General features: G+C 37.1%; 1 long non-coding RNA gene across 1 annotated transcript in view; it reads left to right on the forward strand.

The window, feature by feature from the left end:
* LOC141747403 (uncharacterized) overlaps window positions 1–17588 on the forward strand; it is a 152923-nt gene that overhangs the window by 26338 nt on the left and 108997 nt on the right. Inside the window, exon 2 of the long non-coding RNA XR_012588715.1 lies at window positions 14344–14474. This is a non-coding gene — a long non-coding RNA (uncharacterized LOC141747403). The remainder of the gene's footprint in view (window positions 1–14343; window positions 14475–17588) is intronic.

The following is a 17588-nucleotide window of genomic DNA, read 5'->3' on the forward strand; positions in this document are numbered from 1 at the left end:
GGGTCTTGCCTGGCTGATACCTGGCAGTTAGGATGGGGTATAGAAGGAGGAGAGGAGCTATGTAGAGCTTGCAGCTGGGTGGATTGCATCTTAGAAGGAATTACTTTCACAGGTTATTATTATTCCTTCCCCACCCCCCATAATGGAAAAACCTCAGCATTTCCTTAGTTACCTAGCCTCTGTTGAAACAGGCTGAAACTTGTAAGTACAAAAACACAAAAAAGTATTCCTGAGCTCTAGCCTTGATTCCTGAAGTGTGCAGGTTATGCAGGGTAAAAATGCTTTCATCTTCTCTCATCTGGTTTTCATTTTTTTTAAAATCCCTTACCGGGCTTAGCTGTTACAAATGCCAGCTTTATTTTAAGTTTTATTTCAGATCTGCAGGTTTATGTGAACATTCAGATTGGATGGGGGTTTTTTGGGTGTTCGTTTTTTTTTTTTTTTAAGGTTAGTAGGTCATAAATAAACCAAAACACTTTCCTTGCTATGAGCAATAGGGTCATGGTGTACATGAAATATCGCTTTAAAAAAATTGGAACCTAACGTGAATTGACAGAGGTAGATGAAGAAGTAGTTCGTTGTGTCGTTGTAAAGGCCATAGGGATTTGGACTGCTAGAGCTGCCTGTTTTAGGAATAGATTAGATATCATGTCTGATGACCTGTACTTAATTTAAGTGACTGCCTTTGCCAGTCCTTCCAGAGGGCAACTGTGTGAAGTAGAGCATCTCATCTTCGGACTTCAGTCCTTTTCCTCCTCTTGATGGCCTGACCTAAATTGAAGATATGGGTGTTGTGCTGCACAAACAGACAATTACTTCAATGCTACGTGAACTGCATCTTCAGTTCTAATTAGTTAGCTTTTCCATTTTAACCTTGATGTCTTGAATCAATTCATTGTACTGGTTAATACTGGCAACTGTTAGACAGTACACTGATGTTTAACAGCTGCCTTATGTAAAACAATAATAAAAGCTCCCTCTCCCTACTTAGAAATGGTGGCTGTAGCTGTGAAGTACTACTCTGCCCTGCTTATTGTCCCACCTCTTCCTTTTTTCCTTCTCCCTCCCCCACATGATGAAATATAAATGATAGATGTCAGACAGGTCTGGCTTGCAGGCTACTTCAAACAGCTGGTTTAGTACTTCTAATGACCTTACTGTTTGTACAGCAGTGAGATCGCTTAGGAACAAATACTTAGGGGAATACACCGATCTCAGGTTTTGGGGGGTGGTCTTATAATTTTAGATAATTTCCCTAATTATGCATTAAAACAGCCTATCCAGATTATACACTAATTAAAATAGTATGTTAACATATTTACGTGGTAGATACTCTGTGTGGTTTACAGCATCCTCTTTCTTTTGCTGGCAATGAATTGTTACTGGAAGATGGAGTTAAGACTTTTTGAAGGCAAATATTCATTTGTATATAAGGAAGACAACAGAACAATAGTGTTAATACTCGTATTGAAAAGTTATCTCTTGGATACAGTTGTTGGCTACTTCCACCTCCCACTTGCCCTCTCCCACAGTCTGTCAACAGGCTTCCAGTTATACACTTGGGGACAGTAAAAAAAAATAAAACATGCAATGCGTGGATGTATTCTTAATTGTGTTGCAAAAGTGAATTCCAGTGGCAGTGTCTAAAAATGGCACTAACACACTTGGGATCAGATTCTCGGCTAGTGTAAACTGACACAGCTCCATTGACGTCAGTGGCATCTGCGTTTACACCAGCTGGCACCTGGACGCTCATCTGGAGGAAAAAAAAGTGAAGTAGAATGATCAGCTATCAGTTCTTATCACCTTTTCTATTTTTTGTGTTGTGTGTTCATCTTTTTTATTAAACCTTTCTCAAATGACAAATTTTCATGTTGTATTGACATTTTACCTGCAATAAATTAGCAGTAATACTAAATCTCAGTAAGTATTGACACTGCTGTGCTTCCACCAAAAAGAATTAAATCCAGCTGACGGTAGTTTTTAGAGATTCAATTTATTCTTGGATGACTTTGAGTTATATGCTGAAAGTAAAAACTCTGTGCAGTTATCAAGAGGAAGTCCTTTTTCTGACAAAATGAAAAGTGTTCAATTTTTCCATGGTGGTAAAAACTTTAAGAACAGAATCCAATAACCTTCATTGTAATCTAAGACTCTCACTGTGTTCTACAAACACTAACTGCAGTTGTTTCTGCAGTGCATTGGAGTATGGCATTGGCTCCTAATAACGAATATAGTACTTCTAAGGCCAATATTTTTCAAGAAATCCAACGAGAAAATCACAATGTTTTCATGTTGCCTTCATTCTATGGAAAAATCTTTGTAAATCTCTGCTGAAAAAAAGATGTTTTAGGGAGTGTTTCACCATTTACAGTAGTACAGTAATCTCTGGAGAAAAGTAGCAGCTGCATAACATCTTGAAGCACTAGTGCATGCCAGCCTGAGACACGAGGGAAAATTGCGATTGCCTTGTTTAAATTCTACATTCTACAAGGCTGCTTTTTCGTCTGTTATGGTATGAAGAAATCTAAAGTTATGCGTAATCATCCTGGTTCTTGCACAGGAAATAAGGGGGGTGTGGGAAATCTTGGCACACCAGAAAACACTTTTTGAGGTGAAATAACCACAAGACTGTTTTTTAAACTAAATCAAAACTTGTTTTACACACATAGCTGTCACAGAGAAATCTGCAGTTCATGGAGTCCTATCGGAGTTCTGCTGTCCCAGAAACTAGGACATCTCCAAGTATGCTACTTCGTGAGTCTAGCTTTGACTAAGTTTTTCAGTAATTCTGCTGTCCAAAATTTGACTGCTCTTGAAATTAAACCCATCAGATAATATTACATGTCCACAACAGAGACTATGAGGTGAGATGCTGATTAGCCAAGCTAATTTAGGAACAGAACAAATGTGAGGAGCAGCAATGATATTAGTTCAATCAACTACGTGATTGCACTTCCAGAAATAATTTAATTGCAGAGTTCAAAACTATCCTTTGCCCATTAGAATTTTACATGATTAGTATTTTGTTAAATTTTTTTATTAAAGACACTTACAAAACAAAATTTAATGTAAAAATACCCAAGGCACTGTTGGCTTTTTTTTTACTGCTTTAGACTTATTGTGCCTCAATCAATATAAATTGTTACTCTTTTTTAAGAAGTCATAGTTGCATTCATGTGTTCTAAACAGACTTGTGTATCTGAGCTATTGAGCCTGACTCTGCAATTTAGTACTTCATGTTGTTAGTCCTGTTTGAAATTGTAAGAGCTTTTCCAACATAAAGGATTCCCACACTGGACCTATAAGCTTTGCTTTTTATTTAAAGCCAAGAAATTGGTGAATATATTCTAATACTGACTGCAGTTTCCCAGCCTTTTGGACGACCATTCTTCACTCTTTGTTACTGGAACACATTACTATTTATGGAAGATATGCACATATTTCGGTGTCCGTAAATCATATGCAAACATCTGTTCTTTAGATCAGTAGATGAAGTATGGTAACTGCTTTTTACATTAATATCCATGAAGTAATGCTCACCTACTGACATTATGCTTAAAATTTAATATTTTAGCAAATATTTCAGTAATTTAACTTTTCAGGCAATGTAAGTGAAAACAGTAGAAATTGCAAATGTACTCTGGCATAAAGTTCTGTGTGGCCTGTACCCAAAAAATGTCAAATGGAAGTTGTATGATAGAGGGTGTAAATACTAAAAGCAACAAGATCAACTCAGCTAAACCAGAAAAGGTTCTGTTAGTAATTCTCTGTAGTCATTACTGCCTCCGAAGGGAACTTCTTACCCTCCTTCACCCTGTGATAGCCTTAAATGGTCATACTTTTCTTATTTGATGAATCTGGATTGTGTGCAAAGGTCTACGTTTTTGTCTTAGTAGTATGATCTATTTCTCATGTGATCCTGCAGGCAAGATTCTAAGGCCAGTAACTGTGAAGCTGTGCTTAGAAAACATGGTTAAGTGTGGAAACCCAGACTGCGTATGAGTTAATGTAAGATGTGGGAAAGACAATATTGTATGATAGGATGGGTGCTGGATGGAAAGACAGAGGATAAGAGTTTTCTTACTCTCACTGTCTTTCTTCAATCTCAGTATGATTATTTTTACATAAAGTGTTTTCAGCTATACAGAGAAGAATCTTCAGGATGTATCCTCTTTAGCGTTTATGTCAAGCATTTATTTGGCTGTCATATGTACCAAGACTGGATTCATTGGTTGTTTTTCAACATCACCTTTGTCTTCGGATTTATTTTTTGGGAATGGATACTTGATATTTTGAGGCTAGACTTAAAAATGTCAGCATAGCAATTGAATTTTCATAGAATAAAAGTATGTATAAAAATGGAGAGTAAAAATATTCTATATTTCTAAAATTCTAAAATCTAAAAAAAATTCTATATTTCTGTAGTCAAGTGTTACACAATAGATTGCAGTTCTTTACCTGCAGAAAATGGGCTGATTACTTAACTTGCCTACTTGTCTTCTTGGTTTTAAAACAAAACAAACAAACTACTTCAGAATTAATGAGGATCCCCATCTTAGGATTTGTGAAGTATTTCAGTACAGTTTGTGTGTTGTATTTTAGGTTCTTCACAGTGACTATATGAAATACATATATTCAGAAAAACACGTATGGGGCTTTTCAGATGCATGGAGCACCTCTCCTACAAGGACAGGCTGTGAGAGTTTGGGTTATTCAGCCTGGAGAAGAGAAGGCTCCAGGGAGACCTTATAGCAGCCTTCCAGTACTTAGAGGGGTCCTACAGGAAAGAACGGCACAGACTTTTTAGCAGGGTCTGTTGCAATAAAACAAGGGGTAATGTTTTTAAACTTAGTGAGGGTAGATTTAGACTAGATATAAGGAAGAATTTTTTTGCAGTAAGAGTGGTGAAACACTGGAACAGGTTTCCCAGAGATGGTAGATGCCCCGTCCCTGGAAACTTTCAAGGTCAGGTTGGACGGGGCTCTGAACAATTTGATCCAGTTGAAGATGTCCCTGCTCTTTGCAGGGGGGTTGGGACTAGATGGCTTCTAAAGGTCCTTTCCAAGCCAAACTATTCTATGATTTTAAAACATTTTGTTTAATTTATGCTTTTGATTTTTAATTATTTTTAGAAGTAACCAGGAAATGTGCTGTTTGAAGCCAAGTTAGCTTAGGGATTCTCTATGTGTCTGTACCTCAGTAGTACCAGAGCAGAGTGCAGTAGCAACCGGCTTTAATATCCCATCCCCCTCTTCTTTCTGAGTCACCATAGGAATGGACTGCGAGAATTACCAAATTCAAATAATGTGGTCCTGCTGCACAAAGTTTCTTTTGATCAAGAGCGAGTCATTTGAACCCTGATGTTTAGTGGGTAATACTTACAGCCTCATAAAAGTGTAGTGATGGCTGATATCTCATAGCGCTTTGAACATGTGAAGTGCTATATAAACAATACAGGGCTATTGCACACAACTCGAGCTATTAGCATTTGAGGCACACTGCCCCAGGCCCTTAGGGGAGAAATCACATCTTCACTGGAAAAGTGGCACCTTTTTGGCTTCTGTGTCTGCTTCCAGGTTAAGTATCGGGAGCTTTCTAGCATGTCAATATGAAAAAAAAGTATATTTCTTCAAATACTGTGTTTATTACAAAGTACTGGATGCTAACTAAAGGCAGACAGCATTCAGCTAGAACTGTGATTCTGAAAAAGTAAGGAGGGTAAATCACTGCCTGTTCGCATTATTTCTTTTACTGTATTTGTATTTTGGCATTCTTGCATATTTTCCTTTGTGAAATTTCTGCATGAAAATCTATTTGTTGCTAACGTAGTCGGTATTTTTCATGTGTAATTTGAAACAGATGAGAGATTATGCTTCATCTTTGTTCCTAAAAATATCACCACACTTTACAGAAGTTAGACCACAAATGCAATTTGAGAGTATGTTGAATGCTCTGTAGGTCTGTGTGTACATGTTGGTAAAATCTTAAGAATAAGATATCAATTTGAGTTAAGAAAAGAATAGAGGGGCATTTGCCAAACAGCTGATGTAATATCTGTCTACTGGAGCTGAAGGTACTGCTCAGATGGGAACAAAGTTTTCATAGGACTGATGGAATTTTCTGATTTGCTTTGTTTTGACTCTCCATTATGTATTCTGTGTGATAAAGGCTACTGTGTAGGACCCACAAGACATGCCTATCTTGCAATCACTACAATATGCACTCTGGGCTAGCAGAAAGGCTCGTGGCTATCTTCAGGGAGAAGAGGAAATTCCTTAAAATCTTTTTATGCCAGTAATTGCTCCAGTTTAAAAACAAAACAGTTTTTGGTCCAGAGTTGGCAAAACATTCTTTTTGCCTTTTGATGCTGTAACTCCTTATTTTCAACGACAGAGATCGTTCTAAAGAATTGCATTTTTCTGCTTACTTGTTTTTTTAGTGTCTCAAGCGAAGCTTTTAGGCATGTTAAATGATGTAAACAAGTTTTGGATTTTTGTTACTGTTATCTAGGAACAACCATTCAAAACAAATATGCTATTGACTCAACCCTACAAAGCTCTGAACACAGAATAAGCTCAGACTTTGAAGGACTGGGCACACAGTTGAAATACTTAGCATAGCAAAACCCATTGCAGTACAGTTACTTGTACTGAATCCAATGATTTACAGCACAAACACGAAGCATAATGCTGTGTAGTCAGGGAGCAAACGCCTAGTTCTTTTAGTGTTTTCTGATTTTTTTTTTTTTTTTTTTTTAATAAAGACCAACACACACCAACTACTTATTTTATGCCCTGGCAAAGGTAATTTTAAGTAATATATATTGTTCTAAAGAAAAATAGACTTCAATAAATAGATACAAGATTGTAGGAACTGTTATTAAAGCCTTATGTTTGTTGTCGAAAAATGATGCACTCCTAACGTTTTTAATCTGCCTGTGTTTTTGTGGCACTCTCAACATCCTCCTCCTTGCCCCTCTTGAGCTCGGCTGCCCTTTGAAAAGTACTTTGTGCTCCAGTGACCACTTTAAACTTTCTATTGAGAAAATTAAACTGGACTCCTAATTTATTTTTCCAACAGAAAGTGCGAGTTGAAAGTGGTCATTGGCCCAAAAAACCTATAGTGAGAGCAAAGATGATTTTATTGGAAAGGGGGAGTGATGTTTGGTCTCCTTTTCTGCCCTTAAATCCCCTTTTCCTGCTAATTTCTTATAGCCCTCTTGTTTCCTCCGCCCTCCCAGAGTCCCAGGAAACTGCTGTTCTTACCCTTCTTCCTAAAGTTTCTTTTTTCCAGCCCCACAGCAGTGAGGCTTCCCTTTTTACAGCCATCTGATGCAGTAAAGAAGGGTAGGCCAGGAAATAAAGCAGTGTTTGGGACCTCAACTGAAAATGGTTTTTGAATCCAAATTCTATCTCATAAAACTTTTTTTTTTTTTTCTGCTTACTTGTTTTTTAGTGTCTCAAACTAAGATATTAGGCACGTTAAATGATGTAAACAAGCTTTGGATTTTTGTAAGTGATATCTAGGAACAACCATTCAAAAGAAATATGCTATTGACTCAACCCTACAAAGCTCTGAACATAGAATAAGGTCAGACTTTGAAGGACTGGGCGCACAGTTGAAATACTTAGCATAGCAAGTGGGAAGACTGACTGGGAGAATGGCAATGAAGTGAGTGATTGGGATAAGGGAAAGCATGTATAGCCGAAGGAAGTGGAGACTATTAACCATTCCCTTTGCTTCACATACGCTTATGTGTGTTTTAAAAATACATGTCAACACACGTGCAGAAATAGTTTAATGTGATGGAAGAAAGGGAAAGGTCTCTTCCTTTTGGAGATTTAAGGGGATCAGATTTGTACATCTGTAATATCCAGAAGACTCAAACATAAGCAAAATGTATTTCTATACAACTGGGTCTTGCTTTTCTGCAGTACCTAATACGTGTAAACCAACCTGTAATGAATTAATAGTTTTTGGAGTAAGTGGATGGCATTTTATGCAGTCAGCACCTTCTTTAAAAATCTCTATAGATCTGCTACTGTATCTCAGTAACTATTCTTATTCAAAAAATCATAAATTGAACAACCATAGGTGACATTGGCTGTTCTGAGAAGTTTTGTTTCTGCATCAATATCTCACAGAGTCACAGAACCTCCTCGGATTTATAAACCTTTTCTTGCTTAGGTACCTACCAATTTTCTTGTTAAGGGTCATCGGGGAGTTTGAGGCTGAAATTCAAATTTCTGTGCTGCTTAAAGATGTTCTGCTTGTATTTTTCTTTAGAAAAATCTGGATGAAATTCCATTCAGTGGAAAGGCTCTATCACTTGGGTCCTATGGTAACTGTATACTCCGAACACCTAATGCAGAGACATTATGCTGGCTTTTAGCAGATAGGGTGAATTTCATTCTTAGTGAATATGACCCAGGTGCTAAAAAGCTATAGCTGAAAGTGCTAAGTTAAAAGCACGTCAGTTAGGTACATAAATATTACATGGCTATATCTTTAATGGGTTCCTGTCGTAGACTTGCTTTGTTTAAAGATTTCCATAACCCTGCTGATTTATTGCGTCTCTTCTAGAAGTATGCTGTTAGCAGGAAACTCAGTTGAAGCACTTTCAATCATGTTGGAGGATCATTATACTTTCACTTGAATAACTAATTAGTTGCAAGAAATTAACCACTGCTGTTTAGCACAAAAACACTTCCAAGAAGGGCTTTTATTTTTGTTGTGGAAAATGACCTCAGGCACTGGAGGAGGGGGGCAGAAAGGAGAAATAATGATCCTGCTGTCTTTTAATATAACTTTTGTTTTCAATTCAACCTGATAACTAGCAGGCAGCATAGCTGTCTGAATAGGGCAATGCACTTGGACTTGGGATAAATATGCTCTAATCTTGCCAGTCCCATGGATGTGATGGCTGACCTCATGCCATTGATTGAAACTGGTTTAAGGTTCCAAATACTGTCCCTTAAGGCTACGGGAGACAGAATATGAGAGTGAGGAGGAAATAAATTAGTGAATAGGATGGAGGAAAGAATATAATATGACCAAAGAAAGGATATAACCAGTCTGTTCAAGTCTCTGGAACTTATTTTTCTTGTTGTGAAATGTGGATCATGCTTAATTGGCATATGAGGGTCTAGTCTGAACGTCTTGCATAAGAGCTCAGTATTGTTGTCATATGCTGTTCACAGCACTGCTAATGTAATGTAAGACACAGTGAAGTGAGGAAGGAGAATAAAGAGCTGTTAAAAAACTTAGCAATTTGCCCCACCTCTCCTAGGGCAAAAACTGGAAGGAAATTGAAGACAAATGGTTTCTAAGATCTAGATTCTTCTCTAATATGTAAAATCCATTAAACAAGGCAATAACAGAGTGACGAGTGACAAATCCTGGTCACTTTTTCCTCTGGAACTGCAATTTCACCCCCACTAGTTGATAAATAAACATATGTTTATATATTTTACATTTTAAAGTTATATTTAAAAAACAAACTAACAAAAAAAAAAAACAACACAAAAAAACCCACCATCCAAAACAAAAGAAAAACAACTTACGATGCATATACACATCATTTGATTCCTTTCAGTCTTCCCCTCCCTCTATTGCAGAGGTAGTGAATTCCTCAGGTATTTGGAGAGAGAGAGAAGTATCATTCAGTAATGTGAGGGCAAGGAGAGGGGAAACTTACTGGTATTTCTTGCTCTCTCATTCCTTCTCTCTACCCACATTTGCAAGATCAGAAAGTTAAGTCTTCAATATGTGTATCTGAGATGTGGTGATAAAGAAATGTTGGGAATTATTCAGTGCAAAAAGGGAGTGGGCTACTGTAGTCATGACAAACTCCTCCTGAATATCAAAAATAAGGGTAGCATTACCCCATTCCTATAATACCTTTAACACTTTTCCCCTCTCCTCTGTTCTTCACCTTCTTTCCAATGCTTGTGCTCGAGCACCTATTTTGGGTACCTGAGGGTCAAGATCAGAATCTCATTCAGCTGTTTAGGATTATATTGGATTACCTGCATAATATAAGTGTCTTCTGAAAATATTCACATAAATCCAGTACTTGCTGGATGTGGATTTTGTTCTTTTATTTTTATTTTTCTTTTTGGCTAAGTTTGTGACTTATTTTATTGGCATATGAGAATACAAGTAGAGATGAAGGTCATGTCTGACTTTTGGGGTGGTGGTTTGCATATGTGCATGCCAGGAAATCTAACTCCATGTGGGAGAAAACAGCAGAGTTGCTGTCTGGAAAGAGGACACGAGCAATGCTGTAACATCTTCAATAAAATCCATGATAACATTTTTCTTGAGGAGCTATGGGGCAGACAGTTTTGGATTGGGCATGCTGCCACTAAAACAAATTGGCACAAATATAGGCAGCCAAGAGCTTACATGTATGCATGTTTGTTTATGCATGTGCGAGCCACTTTGCTTCAAGACAGCTGTATTTAAGAGTCCATTAGGAAAAAGGAAGGGAGAAGGGCTTAGTGAAAGTTCATTACAACTTTCTAGAAAATTACCTTCCAGCCTTTTTCAAACAACGTGTTACTCTGAAACTACAGGCAGAGAATTTCAAAAGGACCAAGGGATTTCAAAAGGACTTTCCCTTGACACTCAGTGGAATTTCTGCTAAAAATTCCAGTGCTTTCTTTTGTGCAGCACTGAAAAGGGCAATACATAGTAATGTGTTAATTTTAATGCAATGTATATTTCAGATGAACACTATGTAGTAGCCTAAGATTCTTTAGTTCTAGTATCTGTGGCTCATCCAAACTATGTAGACGCTCACACTTTGTAGTAATTACAACTGAATAACATATAACTGAATATAAAACCATTAACAGACATCCAAGATATAGGCTGTTGACAGATGTTGCAATTTTCCTTTCCCCTTTGTGAACATTCCTCTGGTTTATTCCCATTACCTAATTTTGTTTTACTTGCTTTTCCATTTTGATCTGTAATTGTTCAATGAGCTTAATGTGTCTTCAAATAACAGGTGCTGACTTTGAAAGTAGTTTCAAGCTTCAGTTTGGGCTTCTGCCTGCAGCTCATTGGGTTTGTCTGAATTCTTACTCAGGTCTAAATCTTGAAATTCCTTCCACTTGGATACTCTTATTCATGCCACATCAAGTATTGACTTGCTAAGGTTTGGATATCAGCTGTCCCTATGCCGTGGAAAATACATGTCCTTCATACTCTTGTATAATCAAAAGAATGGAAAATGTGTAGTCTAAAACCCCCCAAATATCTAGGGAGAAGGGAATGTAAGACTTTTTTCTTTAAAGGAAAAACTTTGAAATACAATTAAAACAAATAGGCAGCCATGTCTCCCTTGCATTTACGCTTCAGTTATTGGTTGAAATCACAAAGCACAAAGGCTGATCATGAATGAATCAAGAGCAGAATAACCCTAGACCTCTTTACTCAGAAAATTCTGTCTATACAGATGGAGTATGTTGAGCCAAGACACTGAGGGAGAGGTAGAGAAATATCACTTTAAGTGGATTATAGGAAAAAGCATGTAACTATGTTCCATTCTTTCTATTTGTAAACTTGTATGTATTAGTTGTGTGTTAATATAGCTAATTTTTCTATTTCAGTAGCTGTGCATGCATGTAGATGAAAAGATCAAGTAAATGAGAAAGTGGGTTGGTCACGCATTTAAGAATGCTTGCTTTGGTTGGGCCTAAGATTAGTAAACCAAATGTGAAGGGATTAGCTCCTAAAGCACATTTCATGAGATTTCAGGCAAATGGAAAGAAAGTTTCACTGTGCAAAATGAAAAAGGGTTCCAAATTGGAGAAAGTATGCTTGCTTGACTGGTATAGTCCAGTAAGATTTTTTTATTTCCTCTTTCACCACCCTTTTCTCCTCTATTGCAGACCTAAACCAACCTTATTTGTCTTCCTTTCTTATTTCTCAAGGTGTAAATCTGTAAACATGTCTTTACATTGATGAGTAAATATGTTTCTGCAAAATTTTACAGTGCACAAGCATCTGAAGCTTGTACATCTCATCAATTGATTCCATTTTGACAATCAGCAACAAAACATGGCTGCTAATCTCAAATGATCAGCAGTTTTTCATACAAAGCCGGTGGTGATGAATTAGTTTCTATAGTTCAAAAAACCCTTGTAAGTGGAGTGAATGAGTACAAATTCACTATCTTTGTAATTACGAAGTCTTGTTGGAGTTTTGCAATTCTGAGTGGAAATAGGATAGCTTTATTGGTCAAAAAAAATTTGTACTTTGCAGATTATACCTTGTCTCATGAAAATTAAGAACTAAGAGTCTTTCTTGCATTATGGCTTCTTTGTGCCTAAAACATTTAGTATATATTAGATGTTTGTCAGAGATGCATAGTCAGAGGCTGAATGATGAACAATGTCTTTGGCATTCTGCCCAGGATTTTCTTTTTTTAAAAAAAAAAAAAAAAGGGAAGAATTAATGCCATTTTGGGGCTTAGAACCTACTCTTTCTCATTCTTTCTTGTGATGTTTTGAGCCTTTGTATAGCACTAGTATCAACTATTCAATCAGCGTCTTTTAAAAGCACCTACCAGGCTGCCAGATTCCTGATGCAGAGAAGATAGATGGTGCCAGAAATCAGTCACTCCGGGCTAAATATTGCTGCTGGCTCCGCTCCCTGTCTCTCAGAGTCTGTAGAAGTCTAATCTTCTGTTCTTCAGTAGAAAGATGGCAGGATTTGAAAACGCCATCTGAAGCTGCTGTTACGTAACAAATGTCTTGCCATCCTGCATGGTTAAACTGGTCTCTGGTCTCAAATGGTAGCAAGGTCCCATTTTGTTTCCTTTTGGTATCTTATATTCCATGGAATGCCTTTATGCTCAGCTACTGTCATATTTGTCATTCAGTTCTTCATTTGCTAAGACTTTAGTGAATTTAGAAATTCTTCTATTTTAAACAAAGTGTTTTGCTGCCAATCAGGTCTAAATACCAACATCAAACTGCCTTGCACATGCACAGAACGCCAACCAACAGAGTACCTATAAAGCAGTTTAGCTGCCCCCAGCTTTCACCACCTAGATGATGTCTGTACAGAGTTGGCGTACTGAAAATTAAAATGATGTAATATTAATCAGAAAAAGTAATGCTGAAGCAAATGTGCAAACAAAACCTTTTCACAATCATAAATGCATCTTCATGGCATTTCCAGTTTTTATAGAATCCAGGAACCTTCCCAAAAATACCAAGAGCCATTTGATTGTATAAGAAAGAATAGAATGGATTTTCCAATCACACTTACAATATGCAAATAATTTTTAGTAAGCATTTAAAACAATCATTACAAAATTGCCCTAGTGTAAACCCTATCAAGCTGCATTATTTTGCTTAAATGTGTTCCACAGCTGGCATAGGTTCTTAACTAGCATATAGTACCTAAATTCAAAATCTGAATTCTCAAAACACCCTATTATGTGCTTGTCTCACTAAGGAGGTGCCCAAAGCCCCTGGCCACGAAAATAGCTGCCAGAGGAATTCCTTGTTGCTTAGGCCAGGCTGGTGCTGACCCCCTCTGCAGACGTGGCCTGCTGGCCTCACTTGGGCATGTCTTGTACAACAGGCTGAAGGACATGCGATTCCCTTTCCCTGTGCTTTCTGCTCCCATGAGCAGTCATTGGACCAAACCTTAAAAACGAGGGAAGCTGGTTTCTCAACTACCAAGCTTGTAGCTAAGCATATTCCCTATTGCCAACTGAATATTTAATTGTTCTTTGTAAATAGGGAAAGCTTATTGAGGAGGCATTTGAGAGCATGTCTCAATCAGAATATCTGGTCATAGGTAGGAGAGAGGGATTTGGCTTCAAAATCCCATTGGTAAAGCTGTAATTTGAATCTATGTCTTTAATGCCCTGGGTGGGTAAGCTGTTCCTTGAGAGGGAAGCAGTAAAAGTCCCTGCCCCTTTGTCAGTTGGGAGAGGAGTGTTTTCAGGGCCAAACTCCAGGAGAAAGTTCCTGGTCATATCGCTGTAGATCCAAAGTTTCAAGGCTGCAGTTCTAGGCCTGTGACTCTCACTATTCCCCCACCTAATTTAGGAGCACTCCTGTCAACCTGCTGATTTCTGAGAGGTCCTCTTATGTGCATAGTTCTTTAAGCAATATACAATGTACATAGCTGCCTAGATAAAAATCTCTATGGATGTTTTGGGTATAGATGCTTGGAAAATAACCACAAAATTTATTTCTATAACTTCATTCGTTTGGTTGTTCTAATGTAATGATTGTGGGGTTTGGTTTCCTCTTCTTGTCCTTAACTGAGAGGCTAATATATTCTTTGCTTCATGTTCTGCTTTCTTCTTAGGTCTAACTTGATATTGCTCCTTCTGCTAAAGTAACAGCTCCTGGGTGATGTGTGACATGGCACAGCCAAGAAATCTGTACACAGGATGTGTTTTCTCCAGCTGGATAGTTTTCCAGGAAGAGGTTTAGCAGGTAAACCAGAGCCACAAAGTCTGTTTCCACCATAAAAGGGTTTAGCTTCAACAGCTAATTCTAGAAGTCTAATGTATGAACCCAGTATTTATGCATATGACTTTGATAGCTGAAAATGTTAGCATATGAATTTGAGGGTCTGAGAAGGATTTTTAGTATGCAAATTAGTTTTTAGCTAAGCCACATTGAAAGTAAACCTAAGAAGATAAAAGAAAATTATATTCACATGTACCAAACTGCATAGTTTATTTCTATTTATTACTCTGCCAGCAAGAAGTTGGATGGCCCAGATGAAAACATTATATCTTACAATATATCTCATTATATCTTATCTTTTCTGGAGTTAAAACAATGGGAAACAGCTCTGAGAGTTTTCTTCTTTTAAGACTATTACTATGGAGAATAACTAGTGGGAGCAACTTATAACCTTCAAGGCAGTAATTCTCCTGGGGTTTTTTGGAAAAAAAACAAATGAAAAAACAACTAAAAAAACCATAAAACAAACAAACAAAACAACCCCCAAAACTCACCACCAAAACAATACAAACCTTTGATGACCTTTATTCTGGAAATGTAATGTTCTGCCTTCAGCGTATGCGAGTCCTAATCCTTGCTTATCTGCAAAGTTGAACCTTAAAAAGTGCTATGCAGTTTTCTTCTACACTGAGTATGCCACCTAGAGCCTGTCTTAAAAGGGGGGATTTTCCGTTTTAGATGGGGATTTTTTAAGAAGGTATTTTCCTTTTCAGTTGACTTTGAAAGGAGTTAGCTGTGTGTTTTGAGCTGCTTTATCCATGTTCACATGCTTGAGTATGTTGTTAGACTGCTTTATTACTGAAACTTTATGCTGATATTTTTTGTTTATTAGTCAGAAGATCAGAGAATTGAAAATAATCTAGTTACTCCTCTCTAGATGCCTTTGGGTATACTTGGAAAAACTCATGGTAAAAAAGTGTTATAGTATGAATATTGCTGAATTTCATTTGATTCTTTTCATTCGTTAATTTGAGATGATGAAGGAGAACAAATGTTGCTTATGTAAAATGAGACTAAATGTGCGGAAACATGGAAAACATGCCTATTCTTGTGAGAGGTGTGGTGTGCAATAGCTTATGATGAGGTGCAGTTGAAGAGCTGTTATGACTCAGATGGATGCTGCCTAATACAGGTCTGGTAGAGCTACTGTTTCTGATTGCATACTTTATCCCCTCACCCTCCCTGTTTCTTCTCCCACCACTGCAGCCCTGTCCTACATCTTCCCTTCATGGTGGACGAAGAGTTTGTGGGGGAATACTAGTTCACAGCAGAAGCATGCTTCCAACTCAACACTAATGATAAAAACTCAAAAATATGTTGAAAAATGCATTGCAGAAGGGAAAAAGGGAAATAATAGCCTCAGGAGCTATTCTTCTGGTGTGAACTGTGGCAATGTAGATTGCATCACAAGGGGTTATATGTCTGTGGCTTATGACAAGTTGGTAATTATAAACTGAAGATAACTTAGTGCACTGTTTAAATCATTTCTTGTTAAACTTGTCACAGATACTCACTTGAGATGTGATCAGGCAATAGAGGCATATTTTTCAGACCCAGAATGCTAGCATAGATGTTTCTACGGGTTTGGGAAATCTTTTGGGGGTTGGGGTTGGTTTTGGTTTCTTTCCCCCTGAAGTTTGGCTCTCCATATTTCTATCAAATCAGACTTAGGTACTTGCCAATGAAAATTGAAATGTTTAATTGTCAGACACAGGATTAAAAGTGTATCTCAAAATTTGCAGCTTAAAAAGAGGTCTCTGGATGAGCTCAGCAAAATAGTTCACAGATTATGTTAATTTACGTTCACTCTAGGAAGTATCTATTTTCTGATTATAAAAGTAATTATTAAACTGATATGGAAACTCTCTGCTGTAGTAGCTTAAGTTTTATTCTAATTTGTTTAATTTTCTATCATTAAATCTACAACAGTATTTAAAAATCATAAGTATGGTAGCCCTGCTAGAAGTTTCTCTACAGTCCTATGCATTTGAGTGATGACAAGCAGTGAAAAGCCCAGAGCGGACAGGCAGTTTCTATCTCATTGTCCCCTTCAGTCCCATCACATGTCTCTGAATATAGATGCTTGCTACTTGCCTGTGCAAGGAATTATTAAATACGTACGGCTGGATTTTTGAATACACAAATTAGGTATTACAGACAGTTGTGCTACCCTTGCATGCAAGTTGAAAAACAGAAGAAGGCAAGGAATTTATTTAGAGAAAGCAGGGAAATATGTCTGAAATAGTTAAAGCAAATGAACATACAGAGGTTCAGGAAATTCAAAATTTGGTCACTGTGAACATGATTAAACGTAAGCAGATCTGAATAAAGGGGGATCATTGAGACACAAGAATAATAGACCTTTTGGATGGTAAAGAGTGAAAAAGGATTTTACAGCGTGAAATATTTTTGTCTATTTCCTGGACCTCCCAGAGCAAAAAATTTCTATGTTGTCAAGAAGCAAACTAAAATATTTTTGCATGGTTTTTTGTAAAGGCTTGTTTCCATCAGCACTCCATAAATAATATCTGCTTGAAAATGTACTGACTTAAACATTTAATTTTGCGTCTTTCTATACAAGTATTGAAGAATGCATGTACTGGAAAAGTAGTATAATTTCATTTTGATACATAGTAAATTGAATAATAAATAATATTTTTACTGGATTTAAAAAGGAAGAGGATATGAAAATAAGTATATAACAAGGTATAAAAGAGAATGTATTTAATCATTAACATCCCTGACAATCATGGAAATATATAGTGTAACTTGAGATTTGTGGTTTGTAAGGAGGGATACAGAGGGTAAAGTTGATTCTCACTTAGTTCTGGTTTGTGTTGAAATGAAGTTCTTTCCCTATTCTGACATAATAATCAGTTAATTTCTATTGATGATGTCAACAGGGACATATCAGTAATCTTAAAAACAGGCCTGACTTCCCAGTTTAGAGCAGGGATAGAGGGGAACGTATTTTAGTGTTTCCCAGCAAGTTCTTTCATTTTATACCTGAAACATAAATTACAGCCAGCTAGAGGTCAAGCGTAAATTAAATCTTTGTCATGTAATACCACATCTTTT

Source organism: Larus michahellis, chromosome 8 (assembly GCF_964199755.1).
Source record: "Larus michahellis chromosome 8, bLarMic1.1, whole genome shotgun sequence".
In the NCBI taxonomy this organism is placed as follows: domain Eukaryota; kingdom Metazoa; phylum Chordata; class Aves; order Charadriiformes; family Laridae; genus Larus; species Larus michahellis.